Below are 18,234 nucleotides of genomic sequence, written 5' to 3' on the forward strand. Positions count from 1 at the left end.
CTGTGGGCCGTGGCCACTGAGCCTGCGTGTCCGGAGCCTGTGCTCAGTGATGGGAGAGGCCACAGTGGTGAGAGGCCCGCGTACCACAAAAAAAAAAAAAAAAAAAAAGATTCAATCTGACCTCTACATTTCTTAACTCCCAAGTAAGGAAGGAGAGATTTCAGTTTGTGATTGGGTTATTATATAAGGCTGAGTAAAAATACATTTCAATCACATTTTGGCTAAAACTTAAATCAAGAAATGAAAGAAATCCTGAATTGGGTCAAGTGTCTTCTGGTTTGTACCTTTGTGTATAAGATCAAGGGGAACTTCACCCAGATGTCTCAGGCTTAACCATAAATTACATTTTGTGTGTGTGCATGGTAATTTTTTCCCTGCAGTATTTTTCTCCCTGCTAAACCCGAAGTCCTTACGGCCTTATCTCCCTTTCCTTCATGCTGCTCATAACATAGGCTAAGTTTTCTCTACTTTGCAAAGGAAGGTATAGGAAGCACAGATAACTTAAGGGATTTGCCTAAGGTCACTCTGGGAATCAGGGGTGAAAGAAGAAAGTAGACCCTGTGCTCCTAACTGTTGGGGCACGACACTGTCTCCTTCTCCACCCTTTGCTCTGTGCGACGTGCATTCTTTCTCAAGGAAACAGAATGCTGATCAAAGAGATGGACTTAACCTCAAAAACATGAAAAAAGGGTTTCTGAAAAACAAGTACTAGGAAATCTCTACTATACTCTTCTCATGAATTCACGAGGGATGCTCAACCCTCTGCCCTGTCATTGTGTCTGGACTACAAAGTGACCTTTCAGCTTTCACCTGCCCATTGACCTATGGATAGAAGTCACTCTTCTCATCCTTCTAACCACTACCATAAATTTTACAAAAAGCTGAACAGACAATATGGTGGACACATGATAGATTGTTTAAGAGAACGCTCCCTCTAAGTTGGAGGTGTACATCTGGCCCTTTAAAGATATCCAGAGACACTAAGACAATCTGTTAGAGAAGTTAGACTCTGCTATGCTCTGTGTTGAATTCTTCTTTATTACTTTCTCCTTTCTTCACTTGTTTGTTGGAGGGATCTAATTTTTTGTTTTTATTATATGTAATATATATTATATAATAAACTATATAGGTATAGTTTACTATAGTATATATACTATAGTCTACTATAGTATATAGTAACTATACTATATATATGGTATATACACTATATACCATACCTGTGTACCTAGTATGTTGATTTACTTATCTCTTCTTCACTGTCTCCTGGCCCCTTTGATTTTATTTGATTTTTACCCACAGTTTCCCCTGTTATAAGCTTCTTGTTCTTGGCCCACAATCTCACTTTGTAATTGGCTCAAGAAAGAATATTCAAATATGGAAGCTTGAGGCTGGCTCTTTGAAGTTAGTCCGACTGTAGTACTTTACCTACTCGACCCACCTCTTCCTTGCTTTGCTCCCTGGCACTCTTCATAAGTGGATGGGTTTGAAGCTGTCTGGTTGGTGGACACTGAAGGGCAGATCTCATTCCCAGGCTGATAAGCACCAAAGACTGAACACACAAATTGGTTACACAGGACAGCCAGGAGCAGGCAAATCTGGAGATCATGGGCAGAGCTAGGCCCAAGGGAGACTGTCAAGGATCTTAGCAGATTTGCCAAACCTACTGTCAGAATCGTGGAACCAGAAATAAAGATTGAAGAAAACTATAAGAAGCCAGGTTAACACAAGCATAAAGTAGGAGACATGAATGAAAGAGGGTTCAAGGCAACGGTGTTTGGGACCTTGTGTGCAGAGTGTTATAGGGATAGGGCTCCATTATTCTGGGGCTGGCCAGATGGTACCAGGCCGGGTTAGCCTGAGATGGAAACACAGCAGCCCAGCAGAGCCCAGGTTAGCTTTCTCCTCTAGGCTGTAAACACTTGAGAAAGGGAAATATGTTGTAATTATCTTGTATCTGCCACATAAATTATCAAAGTTCTTAGAACACAGAGTGTTCAGTGTATGCTCACTGCCTGTATTTTGTAATCTGTCTCATACAGATTCTGCTTCACTTATGAAACCTACTTTTCTTTTGAGAAAAGATTACAAGACATGGTGCTTAGTGGAAGATGGGTTCTATTAGTTAACTTGACATGAGATGATTTCAGGTGGCAGTTAATGTGTGGTTCGCCTTTCTGGGTTTGAATTTAGTCATGCCATTTGCTTAGCTGTGTGAGTTGGGAAATTAGTTAACCTCTCTGTGCTTCCATTTCCTTGTGTGAAATGGGGAAAATGACAGTTTCTGCCCCTCTGGGCTATGATGAGATATAGGTGGCTGTAAAACATTCACAGCAGAGCCCAGTGCTGAGGAGGTGGCTCAACAAATCTTAGCTATAATTATTATTAATTATAACTTCATAATGACTATCAGTCAGGGTTGACCCTTTAACAACATGGGTTTGATCTGCATGGGTCCACTTACATTTGGATTTTTTCGATAGTAAATACTACAGTACTACATGATCCGGTTGGTTGAATCCACAGATGCTGATAGGGAGGAACCTTGTAATGGACAAACTGGGGATACTGTTCTCCCCTCTCCACCCCACTCGTGTGTGTGTGTGTGTGTGTGTGTGTGTGTGTGTGTGTGGACAGAGAGACAGCAATTATGATAATGCAAATGTAATAAAATTGGTGAATCTGGATATACATGTTTTCTATACATCTCTTGCAACCATTCTGTAAGTTTGAAAATATTTCAAAATAAAAAGTAAAGAGAGGGAGAGAGATTTGTATGCAATTTATATGCCATTGTACACCTGGTTAAGGAGTGTCTACGAGGCTATCTCCACATCTGATGCTGAAGTTTGAACTTTACAGGGAGCATAGTCAGTAAGGAAACATCAGGAGCAGCCTGGAGATGGAGCCCACGGGTTCACGTTGGGCTTAGGAGGCCATGAAATTATCTTGTATTTATTCTCCCTTCTTCTTTCATGGAGGCAAATTAAACTTGCATTTCCTAAGCAGCCGAGGGCTTATACAGCTGCTCAATGAAGTCATGAAAGACCCAGACTGGTCTAGCTTCTAATCCACCATCTAGAGCATATAGTTCTCATCATCAGGGTTACAGGATGGCTGTTCTGCCCCCTGGACATTGATTCCATATTCCAATCAGAAAGAAGGAGGTAATAAGGGAGAATGGAAGCTTCTATGGCTGGAGGAAAAAGGTTTTCTTAGGAATCGGCAAGAGAACACAGTTTATGTCTCATTACTCAAAACAGTATCAAATGTCTACCTTTACTGTCAAGGAAGGCTGTGGATTGGGGCTTTGGGATTTTGTTTTCCTATGGACATGTTACTGCTTCAAACAAAATTAGAGTCCTGTTAGTAGAGAAGAAGAAAGAAAAGGTAGGTATTGGACAGGTCAGTGACTTTGACAGCCAGAGGGAGATAAGGCAGGAACTTTCAGAAGAAGAGTCTGGAGACTTGGAACATGGTGGTCATGAGTGGACCTGGTTGCAAGTGGTGAAGTCAGGATGCATTTTGAAAGCAAAGCAATCAGGATTTGCAGGAAGATTTTATGTGGAGTGGTAAGAAAAAAGGGAAAAAACAAAAACCTCATGAACCATTCTTGATTTAGGATAAGGTTTGGATATTGAACTTCCTGGATTTAGTGACAATGTCACAGGCTCAGGACTTCACCCTTACTTCTCAGAGATGCAGCTGGATGCAAGGAAATCCTGACAAAAGCAAGGAATGAGTAGCTGGTGTTTTAGATGATTGAATCCTAAAGGCTGAAAGAATGAGGCCAAACCTAGGTAGGTGTCTTGGCTGTACAATGAATGAAGAAAGTTGTAAAACTAAAAAGTGGGAAAACCAGGGTTGAGTAAATACCCAGCATCCTCTCTTAACCACCTGTGTATGCAAATGACCTACCTTCTCTGAGCCTCAGCTTCCTCCTATGCAAAAGCAGGAGATTGTCATTTGAGGGCTGTTCTGAGAATTACTTGGGAATCTTATATAAGAATAATTTAGCTTTCTTTGTTTGTTCCTGGCCTGGGAAAGTACCCTCGTTTTTGAAACCCCAGGCAACTCTGATATCAGACTTAGTGTTCTAGGGACAATCTGATATTGTGGAAAGGACTAGATTTCTGCATCAGACAGATATGGCCTCAAAACCTGCTTCTTATCAGCAATGCGTGACTTAACTTTTCCCAACTGCAGTCTGACAAATGCAAAACAGAGAGAATGATACTGACATCATGGGATTACTGAGAATTGTTGGGAGAATTAAGTAAACTTAAATGTAAAATATAGCACATAAAATTTGTAGCCCAGGACGTGGCATGTGGCAGTTAGGTTCTTATTCAATATTCATTCTCCTCCATCAAGATAAATAGGGAGATATAAGCAAGACAGATTATTCATCTTAAAGCTATTAGGTTTTCTGTGATACTGGCTTCTTAACCCAGGCCTGGTTGACAAATTTTTGCTAATTTTTTTTTTTTTGAGATACCTTGTGTCTCATTCTGGAAGCTTTCCTTACTAATTCCATAACCCTCTGGAATTAGGGGATCTGGAGACTTTGGATGGAGAATAACCCATTGTGCAATGCAGTCAATGTGTCCTTCAGCACCCTACAAATACAATAAGTCCTGGAATGATGCAAGCAAGGGACTCTAAAAAAAAAAAAAAAGGGTACAGGGATTAGCTAGGAAGGAAGAGATGGATTTCCCTTGAGCCAGTGGTGAAATAATGAATCATGAAAATAGAGACCTTGTATTTTAAATGACACACAAGGGACACCTCCCCATCCAACCTGCTTCCCACTTAGGGTTGTCAGCACAAATCAGAACTGGGACAGTCTGCCAAGGCAACAGGCTGGTTCAGCGTGTGACAGGAATGCTGTCAGGGAGTTGGGTCGTGCCTTACATGTAGAAAGCCTCCTGTCATCAGACTAATCACAGAGCCTTTTCCTTGTAACTAATGGGTAGTTTTCTTTAATCTCCAGAAATCTCTGATCAATTAACTACTATTTAAGCCAATCAAGGAAATTGAGATATGGGGTTAATTAGCTTTCTGAAGGTTACACACAGTATCAGTCAGCAGAGAAGCCTGAAGTGGAACTCAGGGCAGAGCAGGTAGATGTGCACAGCGTGAAAACGAGGTGACATCCAGGTGGTAATGAAGATGTGAATGGGCACCAGGAGATGAGACATTCTCCGCCCACCATGGGAAACCCGAGGGTCCTCTACTGCAGCTCCTTCAAGGAAACTAACTTCTCCATTGAACAATTAATTGTGTTTGTGTTGGTGTTCTTAAAGCACGTTTGACTTCACACTTATTTCTTCCTAGGTCAGCCCATGGCCTCATCAGCCTTTAACTTCTCTGGGCAATTGTGAGGAATTAGTGGTACAACATGTGTGATGATTTGATGGTGAAGATTTAAGGCTGTAATGCCCATGAAAGTTTTAGCCAGCGCCAAGCACACGAGGGCAATGATCAGCCATTATTATCACTGTTATCTGCCCCCAAGTTCTATCAGTGCAAACTCCCTGAAAAAGTTCTATCAGTGCAAACTCCCTGAAATATTATATTTTCTTTTCTCTCTCCCTCTTATTCTGGATAACTGCTTTCTCCTTTTTCAGTTTTAGGTGGCTTTACCACATGGTTAGTGGGCAGCCCTGCCCTGTCTCCCCAGTGCCCCCATATCATCCTGGTTTGGCATCTCTTCCCCAGATTTTTTTGCGTTCTGTCAAGCTCATGACTCAGTCAGTTTATCTGAATACAATTTGTTTTTCTGTGACAAAGTGTGACTTCTACTCAAAGGGATATCAGGCCGTGTTTCTTGGTCAGTCTAAGCATGGGATGTATTTGTTTCTCCAGGTGTGACATGGCAGAAATCCTGGGACAGATTATAGTCTTGATTTCTTTGGTTGTTGCGTAAGTTTCCTGTTGCTGCTGTAACAAATTTTCATAAATCTAGTCGTTTGTAACAACACACATTTATCAGTTTTCTTCCTCTCTCCCTCTCTCTCTCTGCCATACTTCCTTTCTTCCTAAGAGATTTCACAGACAAAGGATTATAATTTAGATTAGGGCTATAGAACAAACATTTATAGAAAGCTATATAATTTCAAAGATTTCATTGCATGCATTATCTCAGCAGATCCTTACAAGTCCCCATGGAGGTGTTTACGTTAATTACCCTTATTTGCGGATGAGAAGACTGAAGCTCTACAGCCTAAGGTCACATACTCATTCCATGAAATCACATCTCGCTTCTTCCAGCTCTTATCCTCTTTGCACTAGGCCACCACATCTCCCTGGTCCCCATTCCATCCTTTATATAGTTTCCTTCTGAAATTCCCAGTATGTTGTATTATCTCTGAAAATATCTTTGGAAGTTTTTTAGTTTTTGCCTGGAAGATTAACAGGCAAAATGCACTTTCTTGAAACTATTATTGATGGCATTTCCATGACTAGGGTCATAGGTTGGTGCTATTTATTACTGAGAATGTGAGGTTTGCTTTTCCCCTTTGGCAAAAATAAATGGAACAAAAGGAAAGTGGATAATCTGGGATCTATGAGAGTTCACACTCTAAACCCTGGGAATCAACCTTCCAACCTGCAGGCTAAGTGAGAACCACTTGAACTGGACATGGGCTCCACCTGAGATTCATAGTACAATAAACATTTATCCTAATTAGCCAATAGACATGAACTCAGAGGTCAGCAGGACTTAACCACCTGTCCAGATACCATGTCTCTCTGACACCTCAGACAAGAGGCCATGGATCAATGACTAATTTTCATTGAAGCTGAATACATTATTTGGAACTACACAAATTGCATTCCATTACAATGAAAAGCCTTGAAACAGAAGCTATAAGAAAGACACTGACAAGAGAGAGGCAGTGTAGTGGAGGAGAAAGAGTACAGGTTCTGTTAGAAGTGGATGGTCCATGGCTTTGGTCCTGATTACAGCATCCTCTGAGGCTTTGGCCACAGATTATTATTTTTGTCTGCTATTGCCAAACTTTGTGCCATTTAATTCCACCGCTCTGGTTACAACTGATTATGGTATGGAACAGTTTTCAGGCCTTCAGGGACCATGAATATGCTTGATATTATCAATAGTAATGACATGAGTTCACTGTGCAATAGACTTCCCAACAGAGACACTTCGTATTAGATACTGTTTATTGGAGCATAATAATGTGAAGAGCAGTGAAGTATACAATTGGCATTTGTTCATACCAATTTCTCTCTCCTTATACCTCCAGCATCTCTATCCTCTTCCTCACATTTAGCTGATAATCACATTTCTAACTTTACTGAGAAAATAGAAGCACTCAGAAGATCTGAACAAACTGCCTCAACTTTTATATCCAGCTACCATCATCCCTACTCATAATCTCTATTTTTACTCCTACTAATTTGTAGAGATGAATTGCCCATGTTTCTCTCTCTGACTAACGTTCTCTCTCTGACTAATGCTTCCCCTTGTGCAGTAGATCCTGTCTCTTTGTGCCTGTCCAAGGATATTACCCTTCTTTCTTCTGCATCAATTTCTTCTTCTATTCTGGAACATTATCATCAAGATAAAAAAACACTATTGTTTCTGCATCTTAAAAAAAATGTCCCTCTTGACTTTGTTTCTTCCTTCAGCTATTACCATCCTCGCTTCTTCTTCATAGGGCAATTTCTCAAAAATGATATATGTACTTACTGTTTCCAATCCCTCCCCTCCCGTTAATTTTTTAATGAGCTCTAATCAGATGTTCATTCTTACACTCCACCAAAACTCCTTTATAAGGTCACCAACGACTACTGTGATGCTCGGTTAATCCTGTTGTCCATCCTCATTTGACTTAACAGCAGCATTTGGTAGAGTTAATCACGCTCTCCTCCTTGAAATATTTTCTTTAGTTAGACTCCAAGATATTACACTTCTTTGATGTTCCTCGCTACCTCACAGTTCTCTCCTCCTCAGTTTTCCTTGCTGGTTCTTTCTCTATTCCTGACATTGGAACAACCCAGGGCCCAGTCACTGATTCTCATCTCTGTCCTATCTACACTCAGTTGTTGATTTCAGCCAGTCTGAACACAGGTAGCAAGTCCCGCCTGTGTGTTGAAGACTCTCAACCTTACATCTCTAGTCCAGACCTCTTCCTTGAACTTTAAGTTTGTATGTCCAACTGCCTACTGGCCATCTTCACATGGATAAAATGGATATCTCAAACCTAACACATCTAAAACTGAGCTCCTGATCTCCTCCAACCCCACTGGTACTCTAGATATTCTGCTCAGATGATGGAAACTCAATCTTTCCAGGTGCTCAGGCCCCAAAACAAACAAACAAAGAAACAAACAAAACACTCAGTGTCCTACTTGTCTCCTCTGTTTCTCTCACGTCACATATTCTACTCAGTTCATCAGGAAATCCTAAGTCGTGCCTTTAAGATAGTATATCCAGAATTTGACTCCTTCTCACCACTTTTACCATATTAACCAGGCCTGGGCCACCATTAGCTCTTGCTCTGGCTATTGTAATAGCCTCTTAATGATCTTTCTGCTTCCATCTTCACCCTCCTACCATTTATTTCCAACTCAAGAGCCAGAGTGATCTTGTTACAAAATAAGTCTGACCATGTCACATTTCTGCTTTAAAAAAATTCCTTAAAGTGGCCTATTAGGCCCTTCACAATCGGGCCAATGTTAAGGCTCTAACCTTACCACACTTACCCTCACCTTAGTTACTCCACTTCAGCCACACTGGCTTTCCTCTTCTCCTCTCGAACATGACAAGCATGTTTTGGTCTCTGTGCCTTAGTAATTTTTGTTTTCTCTGACCAGAGGATTGACTGATTCCTTCCTTTAAATACTTTCTTAAATGTCACCTTCTGAGGTTGAGGACCTCCATGAACACTGTATGTAAAATCACATTCCCAGCACGTTTCTTTCCTTCTTTGAACAATTTTTGTCCATAGCTATTATCACCTGCTAGTACAATATACGGACCATTTATGATTTTATTTATGTCTACCTTTCCAGTCCAGAATATAAATTTCTTGAAATGAGGTTTTTTTGTCATTTTTGTTTGTTGATATCTCTACAGCAGCTAAAATGGTGCCAAGCTTAATAAGCACACATACACATTAGAGATTTTCAGATTAAAGGGAATGAGTGAATAAATGAATAAAATAGACTTCTCAGAGAATATAAAGAGTACCTTCTCACAAGCACTCTTTTTATTGCTAAACAAAATAATATGTAATATGGAAATTTGGTTATGATAAAGGTGACATCACAACCCACCAGAGAAACATCAGAAAAATATATGAATTCATGTATATACAAGATTATTTGTTTAATTGTAATCAAATAGCCCTACATGGCAATGAAAAGTTCTTCAGAGATGAACTCAAGCTAAAATCCCACTACTGGGCATATACCCAGAGAAAACAATAATTCAAAAAGACACATGCACCCCAATGTTCATTGCAGCACTATTTACAATAGCCTGGTCATGGAAGCAACCTAAATGTCCATCAACAGACGAATGTATAAAGAAGTTGTGGTACATATATACAGTGGAATATTACTCAGCCATAAAAAGGACTGAAATTAGGTCATTTGTAGAGATGTGGATGGATCCAGAGACTGTCATACAGAGTGAAGTAAGTCAGAATGACAAATATCATATATTAATGCATATATGTGGAATCTAGAAAAATGGTACAGATGAACCAGTTTGCAAGGCAGAAATAGAGACACAGATGTAGAGAACAAACGTATGGACACCAAGGGGGGAAAGGGGGGTTGGGATGAATTGGGAGATTGGGATTGACATATATACACTAATATGTATAAAATAGATAACTAATGAGAACCTGCTGTATAGCATGGGGAACCCCACTTCGCTGTACAGTAGAAACTAACACAACATTGTAAAACAACTCTACCCCAATAAAAAAAACTTTTTAAAATAATATGTAGAGGAAATAATAAAATTAGAAAATCACTATTTGAAAACTCTGCTAAAATAATTGATTCAGAATGAAACCATTGGATGAAAGGTTGTTGAGGGAACTTCACAATGAAGGAATTGGGAATTAACACTTGAACCCACTGGTCCAGTTTAGCAACACTGAACTTGGCACAACTAACTTATAAGAAAAAAGGAAGCTAAAAATACCAGTTGAATATCACAATAAGCAAACAAATGAGTAAAGAATATGTGATAATCATATTGCCCAAACAAGGATTTTCTCGAGTTAAAAGAGGTGTTACCTAGGGTGGAAAAAAAGTATACATTAGAACGATCCCATGTAAAGTGTAGTTTTATTATTCAGAATATAAATATTCTAAGAGACAATTGACCTGTTTTTCACAAATCTATAAGAAAGGGAAAGAAAGGAGGGACTTAACAGATAAATGTAACAAATTGATATTGATTTTTGGTTTTGTGGATGTGCTTTTTGGATATGCTTTACAAAAAAAAGTGTAAAAAGACATTATGGAGACAAAGTTAAATTTGATTATGCCCTGCGTATTTGTTCATAATAAGGAATTAGTAATAATTTCATTAGGTCCTATAATGGCATTATAGTTTGTAAAATTTTGTTCATGTTTGCTAGCAATATATACTAAAAAATGTAGGAATGAAATGGAGTCCTGATTTGCTTTCCTCTACTACAGCAACACATCTTTTAAAAGAACAGGTTAATCAGTTATGGAAAATAATTGACAACTATTGAATCTGGGGAATAGAGATGTAGATTTATCAGACAATTCACTCTACTTTTGTGTATTTAAATATTTTCTAACAAATCTTAAAATAACGAGTAATGTTAAACCTTGGTGCTGCTCCTACATTCTAAAAGATGATGAACCATTGATCTCTTTTGCCATGACCTCAGGAGTGTATTGTACTCTTAGAAGTGATAAGACCTCAAGGGACTATTTCCTGGCACTTTTTTGGATTTCTATATGTCCTTTTCATTAACTCCCAACATAAGAAACTGAGGACCATAACTCCCTTTCAACTAGTAAGAGTCTAAATATAATACCTGAATTTGAATTCTAGTTCTATTAATACCTGTGTGAACACTGACAATTTTCTTTAACCTTAGAATTTCCTATAATATAAAATAATAAAATGAGCATAGTATAGGAATGCTGGGAGAATTTGAAGTAATGTGTATGAAACACTCATGCAGGGCTTGGCATACATCAGGTGATCTTTCCTTGCTTCACTTCCAGCAGAGTCATGGCCAGCACATAGATTCTTCTGAGTCAAACTAGCTATTGGAAAAAGCAACATAACAAATGAATGCCCATTGATTTTGCATCACACGATTTTTATTGAAAATGTATGTATCTACCCCTGCTTTTGACAATACATCCTCAAGTCCAATAAAGGTCATTGTGAGAACAAACTTGGTTCCTATCAAATTAAAAGAAATACAACCTCTAAAAAAATCAATGCTGTTTCCGAGTGGATTTAAAAAAAAAATGCAGGCATGGAGGGTTCCAATATTACAGTATAGCAGAGTAAAAACATAAACAGCATAAAATATATCTCCTGGGCTTTTTCTAATGCTATAAATACTATTTTCTTAATCAAACTGAAATTTAAAAAATTAAAATAAAAAGAACCCAGAAAGAGCACATATTTTATTTCTATTTAAGTTTAAAATAGACCTTTTGAGGAAGTATCAACTCTATTTCTCCTAATTAATCAGAGTTTGGTTGTGCTTGCCTGATGGGCTTACTTCTCTTTTACCTGGGCACCAAAAGCTGTTTCTTTTTAACTTGGCATCAAGAAAGATGTTGTTCTCAAACTTGGCTCTGAAACCAGCTCTTTCTAGGACACTGCATTATTTCCATAGCTGTTGTTATTGCTGAGAGTCAAACAGTCCCATTTCTTAAGAAACATCCCAGTGATACCCATTTGGATGAGCCAGATATTTATATGTAGTAGGTTTCCCCTCTTTCCCCAAGTTCCATTATAATGTCAGAGGTTATTTGTTCCCTTTTCAGGGAGAAGCACTGGGCTTTTCTTAATTCTTCAGAAAGGTTTGGGCTTGTGAATTCCTCATCCTGTGTTAAATGAGCATGCTCGAACACCATATGTTTAGAATAAAATTCAAACTCAGTATTCTGTAATAACCTATATACATACATATATATATTTATATGTATATGTATAACTGAATTACTTTGCTCTACACCTGAAACTAATACAACATTGTAAATCAATTATATCCCAATATAAAATGAAAATTAAATGTAAAATATTGAACAAATAAAAACCTCAAAATATGCCCTCAAGGAGTTTGATAATCTTTCTTCTACCTCTTCTCTAGCCTCATCTTCAGCAACTCTTCTAGGGATAATCTTCATTCCAGCTTTACAGAATTATGAACTCAGAGCCTCTTTAGAAATTTTCCTTTTATGTACTAAACCTCTCCTCTCTTATTTGCTCAGCTAATTTTTACTCATCCTGTGGTATACATCTCCTATTCCAGGAAGCCTTCTATATTAGTTTCCTGTGACTGCTGTGGCAAATACCACAAAGTTGATGGCTTAAAGCAACACATTTATGGTTCTGGAGGCCTGACATCTTAAATCAATATCATTGAGCCCAAGTCCAGGTGTTAGCAAAGCCTCATTCTCCCCTGGGAGCTCTAGAGAAGAATCTGTTCCTTGTCTTTTTCTGGTGGCTGTCAGCATCCCTTGGCTTGTGATCAACATGGATTCAATCTTTAAGGCCAGCATCTTCAACTGTCCTTCTCTGTCCCATCTTCACATTGCCTTTTCTTCTGTGTATCTTTGTGTCAATCTCCCCCTCTACCTCTCTCTTATAAGGATACTTGTGATTATATTTAGGGCATACCTGGATAATAAAGAATAATCTCTCCATCTAAAAATCCTAACTTAATTACATCTGCAAAGCCCCTTTATCCAAATAAAGTAACATTTACAGGTTCCAGTGATTAGGACCTGATATATTTGGCGGGACATTATTCAGCATGACACATCATCCTTGTTCTTTGCTTCCAACTATAGCTCTGCTTTACAGGCTGGACTATGAACCCCTTATCTGAATATTGATTTAAAACCTTGTATTTAACTTTATCATGGTACGTATAATGATGATGATGGCAATTTTGATGTTGATAGGTAAGATATATCAATTGCTTATAGTATACTGGGCACTACTGTAAGAATTTCACAGATATTATATCAATCAATTCATACAACAATTTTAAAATGTAGGTGCAATGCTCGTCCCCATTTTTCAGAAGATGTTACTCAGGTACCATGTCTAGCAAGTGGACTTTCTGAGATTTGAATCCAGGCTGTCCAATTCAGAGCCTGTGTAGTGTTGCACCGTGAATATCGATTCACCTGCTGTCTCCCCAACTCACTGTAAGGTCGTGGAAGCCAGCCAATATCCTCAGCTTCTAGCATACAGCTGATGCTCAGTGATGTTTGGGAAATAAGTTTATAGGCAGATTCTAAACTGGATCTTCCCTTAAATAGATATGGGGTCTCAGACGTGTGTGTAAAACTTTCTGGACCTCAACTATTTAATCAGGATGTTGGACTTTGGATGACCACCATGATCCCTAATGTTTTATGAACAGATCATCTCAGACATCCATTTGAAGTCTAAAATCTATTGGATTAAGGTGACTGATTCACTTGGCCCACGTTGTTGAGAATACTCAGCTCAGGGCACTGTTAACGATTTATCACACTGGGGAAGATAACTTTTAAAGTAGAAGTCATTTTAGAATGTCCATGTTCCAAAAGCTTTGAAGGAATGCCAGAAGTATTAATAACATCTGTTTTCCCAAAATAGGCACATCACTTCTACTTCTGGTGGGAAAGACTAACCTTTTTGGATTCTCTCAAAAGACTGTGTTTTATTCACTATTGCCTGTCATTTCTGAAGCCTAATGACACAGAGTCATTCCACCTAGGTGACCTACCCACATAATAAATGAATACTAATATCTCAATCTTGGGTTGGAGGACCCAGGTCACACATCTATATAACATTCTGCCAATGGGTTAATGAATAGTGAATCAAATAAATTCAGAAATTAACCTCAGATGTAAGAGCTGCATGCATGCACACACATTTAGTGCTTTCTACACAAGTTACTTAATAAAGCATTTCTCGAATACTAGAATGTGAACCTTCTAGACACTTATAAATATTAATTGACAATAAAGGGAAATACTGAAAAAGTTATTAGGAGCACTGTATAGTGCTGACTTGGTCTTCAAGAGCCCTCAGAAACCCTCTTCAGTTGGAATAATAATCATGGAAACATGAACCAAATAAAAGACTTTAAGCTACACTCTGAATGATGTTGCATATGATTAACTTTCATTATCATTAATGTGTATTATGGTCATATCCCCAATGACATGTGGCTGGGAGAAGAGCTCCTTTAGTGGCAAAACTGTTATCTTATTCCTGTTGTTGCTATTTCAGTTTGGGTTCCTGGTACGAGGTGATGATTGCACAGCTTGAAAGCTGCTTCCTTTAGTGGAAACAGCATAGGCTTTGGAGCCAAACAAGTCTGGATTCAAATCCCAGACACTGCTGGTGAGTTGTGTGGCTATGGGCAGACTGCCTGACCTCTCTTCCTGCAAAATAAGGTTTAATGGAGAAAGAGGTAGAAAGATGAGATGAGGGAGAGTCTATATGACCATTCCCACGCTGAGTTTCTCTGTCTCCTGAGGGAGAAATGCTTAGACAAAACTCCCTTCTGAAACCCACACAGAAAGTCGCTTTCTATATGGATGCCTTAGGCTTTGGTTCAAAGTCTGTATCTGTACTTCGTAAATCTTATTTTTTGTTACATCTTTGTTGAGATAGAAACCATATACCAAAGTTTACTTTTTTATAGTGTACAATGAATGATTTTTAATATATTCACAAAGCTGTGCATTGATCACCACTAATTCCATAATATTTTCATTATCTCCCCAAAGAAACTCCATACCCCCTAGCAGTCACTCTCTATTCCTCCCTCCCTCATTCCCTGGCAACAACCAAGCTATTTTCCATCTCTATCAATTTGCTTCTCCTGGACATTTTATATAAATGAAGTTATACAATAAGTGGTTTTTTTCATCTGGCTTTTTAAAATTAGAATAATGTTTTCAAGGCTCATCCAGGTTGTACCATGTATTTTATGCTCAATAATATTCTACAGTATGGATATATCATACATCAGTTAATGGACATTTGAGGAATTTCTACTGTTTGGCTATTATACATAATCCTGCTACGAACATTTCTGTACACATGCTTTTTACAGACATATACTTTCAATTATCCTGGATATACATAGGAGTGGAACTGCTGGGTCATAAGGTGTGATAATAAGAAAAATTGCCCTACAAAATGTACATATTCTAATTCTTGGAACTTGTGAATAAGTTATGTTCCATGGCAAAGGGAATTTAAGTTTGCGGATGGAATTAAGTTTGCTAATCTGCTGAGTTTAACATAAGGAGATTATCCTGATTAATAGAGAGGGACCAATGTCATTTCAAGGATCCTTAAAAGTGGAAGGGGGAGGCAGAGGCAGAGTTTCTGAGGGAGATGTGACTATGAAAGGATGGTTGGTCAAAGTGATGCAGGTTTGCTGCATTTGAAGATGGAGGAAAGAGGCCACAATCCAAACAATGGAGGCCGCCTCTAGAAGCATGAGAAAAGGAAATGGTTTCTCCTTTAGAGCCTCCAGAAGGAATACATTCCCACCGACACCTTGATTTTAACCTAGGGAGACTGTTGTCAGAGTGTCAACATCTCGAACCTTACGATAATAAATGTGCGCTGTCTTAGACGACTGAGTTTTACATATTTTGAACACCAACTCATATTAACACCAACTGGTAGTGCCACTGGGTCAGCTGTGATGTCAAATGATTGTGGCTTTGAGTCAGGTCAATAAACGATGAGTTCTGAGAATGGAAATTTTCAGTGAGCTTTCAGAAAGATCAAATAATGCAATTATCCAGGGAAGGGCTTTTAGGATGGTCCAAACCTGTTTTTCCCGCTCCTGTGACTTACAAGTTGCTGGCATAGCTAGCTAGCATAGTTGCAAGGCTGTTGGCTTTCAAGAGCTGGAAGAAGGTGATGGTGTTAGGGTGATTTAAAATGCCAGAGGCTCTCTGTTCTTATTTGATTCAACCATTTTTCCTGAATAAACACTCCTTTGATGGTTAAAAGCCCAAGTTCTGAAAAAGTAGCTTTTGACAATTTTTGCCAGTGTTCTCATTACTTTGTAGAGGAGTGGATTTTCAGAGGCCCTTCCCCTACCATTCTGGAAGTAGACCCCCCTTCTTCTGGATTTCTACTCTGGAGAGCGGGGCAGATTGAGAATGGGACTCAAGTCAAGCACTTTCAAGCTTATATTCTTCTCAAGATGAATCTGAGTCGCCTACTTTCCACCCCCTACTTCCAGGAGTCCCATCCAGGTTGTACTTATTCCTCTGGATCTTCCTGCTTTACCATTCTGTCCTTCCTCTGAGTCTATAGCATAAATGGTTTAACTGCCTACTATGAAGCTCCTTCCCTGACCTCACTGGCCTTTGAGGTTGATGGGGCCTTGTGAGGGTGAAGGACTAGCTCTTTTTGAAGGAGTCCTTATAAGTCTATGGTCTCTAGACTTACTTGGGGTCTAAGAGTTACAGGAAATCCTTCTCTGCTAGTTCCCACTCCATGTCTGTTAAGCTGCTACTCCTGACCTCTGATGCTCTTTTACTCTGCACTATGCTCTGAGAGCCAGAAAAATAGGCTCTAGTCCTGGATCTGATATCTGTTGGCTTCTTCTGTTAGACACATTATCATACTTCGCAGGAACTGATAGACAAATGGTGATAAAACAGCAATGTCACAAGACCGTTTGGACATCACAAATGATAATTTATTGGAAAGTACCTTCTGCAGTCTCTATCTCATTTGACTAACTTATCTTAGGCTGTAGGAATCCACACTCTTCAATTTTCATTTTGCTTGAACTGTTTTTCTCCAACTGTTGCTCTTGATTTCTCTCTAGAGATCCTTATCAGTGTTAAAAAAATATTTTTGTGATCAGTTTGAAGATACTTTTCAAAATTAATTTTAGTCTATTTTAGATTGCTTGGAGGACCACCTCGTAATTATATACTCTAGGCAAAAGTTTTTTCCTCATGTTTATTTATTTTTTATTGTATTGTTATCAGTTAGCATTACCTTCATTGTGGAAAAAGAAGCAAAGTAGGATTTAACATGAAAATGATGCGTGTATTTCAAATAGAAACTAAATGACATCACAAGTCATAATAATAAATTGAATAGAGGCATAAGTTGGAAGAACTGAATTATTAAATTACACAAAATTGATAAAAATAGAACACACATATGCACACAGACTTTGCCCGAGCAGCTATTACAATACTCACATTTCAAACAGCACTTTTGGTTTCAGCAAAATTATATCAACTGACATGTAAATCTGATGTTGATTCCTTGGAATATAATGGTTCTACAGTTTTGTTTGTGATAACTTGGTGAATATTTCCAGGTTTTATACCAGGGTAAGAGCCATAAGCATAAGGTGATTATAATGAGTTTATATGTACACCTATATAAGTTATATTGTAATAAAATTATGCAGACAGCACTGGGGGGTCCATGAAAATGTTTTCTTTGCAGATGGAATGTATACATTGCTCAAGTATGAGAGGGACTGCTCTGCATACAGAAACCAGGCAAACCTCTCAGGGAGCCTTCAGTTTATACGCAGGCTGAAGGCATGTCTTTAGGCCACAATGACAAAATAAAGAGACAAGAAAAACTTTCTCATATAAAGGACAGAAAGTTGTACATCACCAAAAGACACAGAAAAGTCTTGTGCAGAAACTAATTTAAAATAATGAAGAGAGTTTTCTTTACTGGAAAGGGAATAAGTAAACTATGAGAACGTTTTGGGAGCCCATTTTTAAGAACGTAGGCCTGCGAGAAAGAAGGTCTGATTTAAAGTTCTGTTTCTACCCCATATCTTTCAAGATGTCCCATTGGCTGCAAAGCTTAATGTTCCTAAGTCTCAGTTTCTTCAACTTTAAAATGTCTCCTTCATAGATTTGTTATGTGGGTCAAATAATATTGTAGAAGTTGAAAGTACTTTGTCAGACACAAAATCCTGATGGTGATGCTACTGTGTTTCATTTTGTTAG

General features: G+C 38.5%; 1 long non-coding RNA gene across 11 annotated transcripts in view; it reads left to right on the top strand.

Moving 5' to 3' along the window:
- LOC149749119 (uncharacterized) overlaps window positions 1–18,234 on the top strand; it is a 145,247-nt gene that overhangs the window by 20,717 nt on the left and 106,296 nt on the right. The gene's annotated exons all lie outside the window — the stretch shown is intronic.

The sequence above is a fragment of the Delphinapterus leucas genome, chromosome 5, assembly GCF_059928025.1.
Source record: "Delphinapterus leucas isolate spDelLeu-1000000601 "Yukka" chromosome 5, BTC_Dleu_Yukka2, whole genome shotgun sequence".
Classification (NCBI taxonomy): domain Eukaryota; kingdom Metazoa; phylum Chordata; class Mammalia; order Artiodactyla; family Monodontidae; genus Delphinapterus; species Delphinapterus leucas.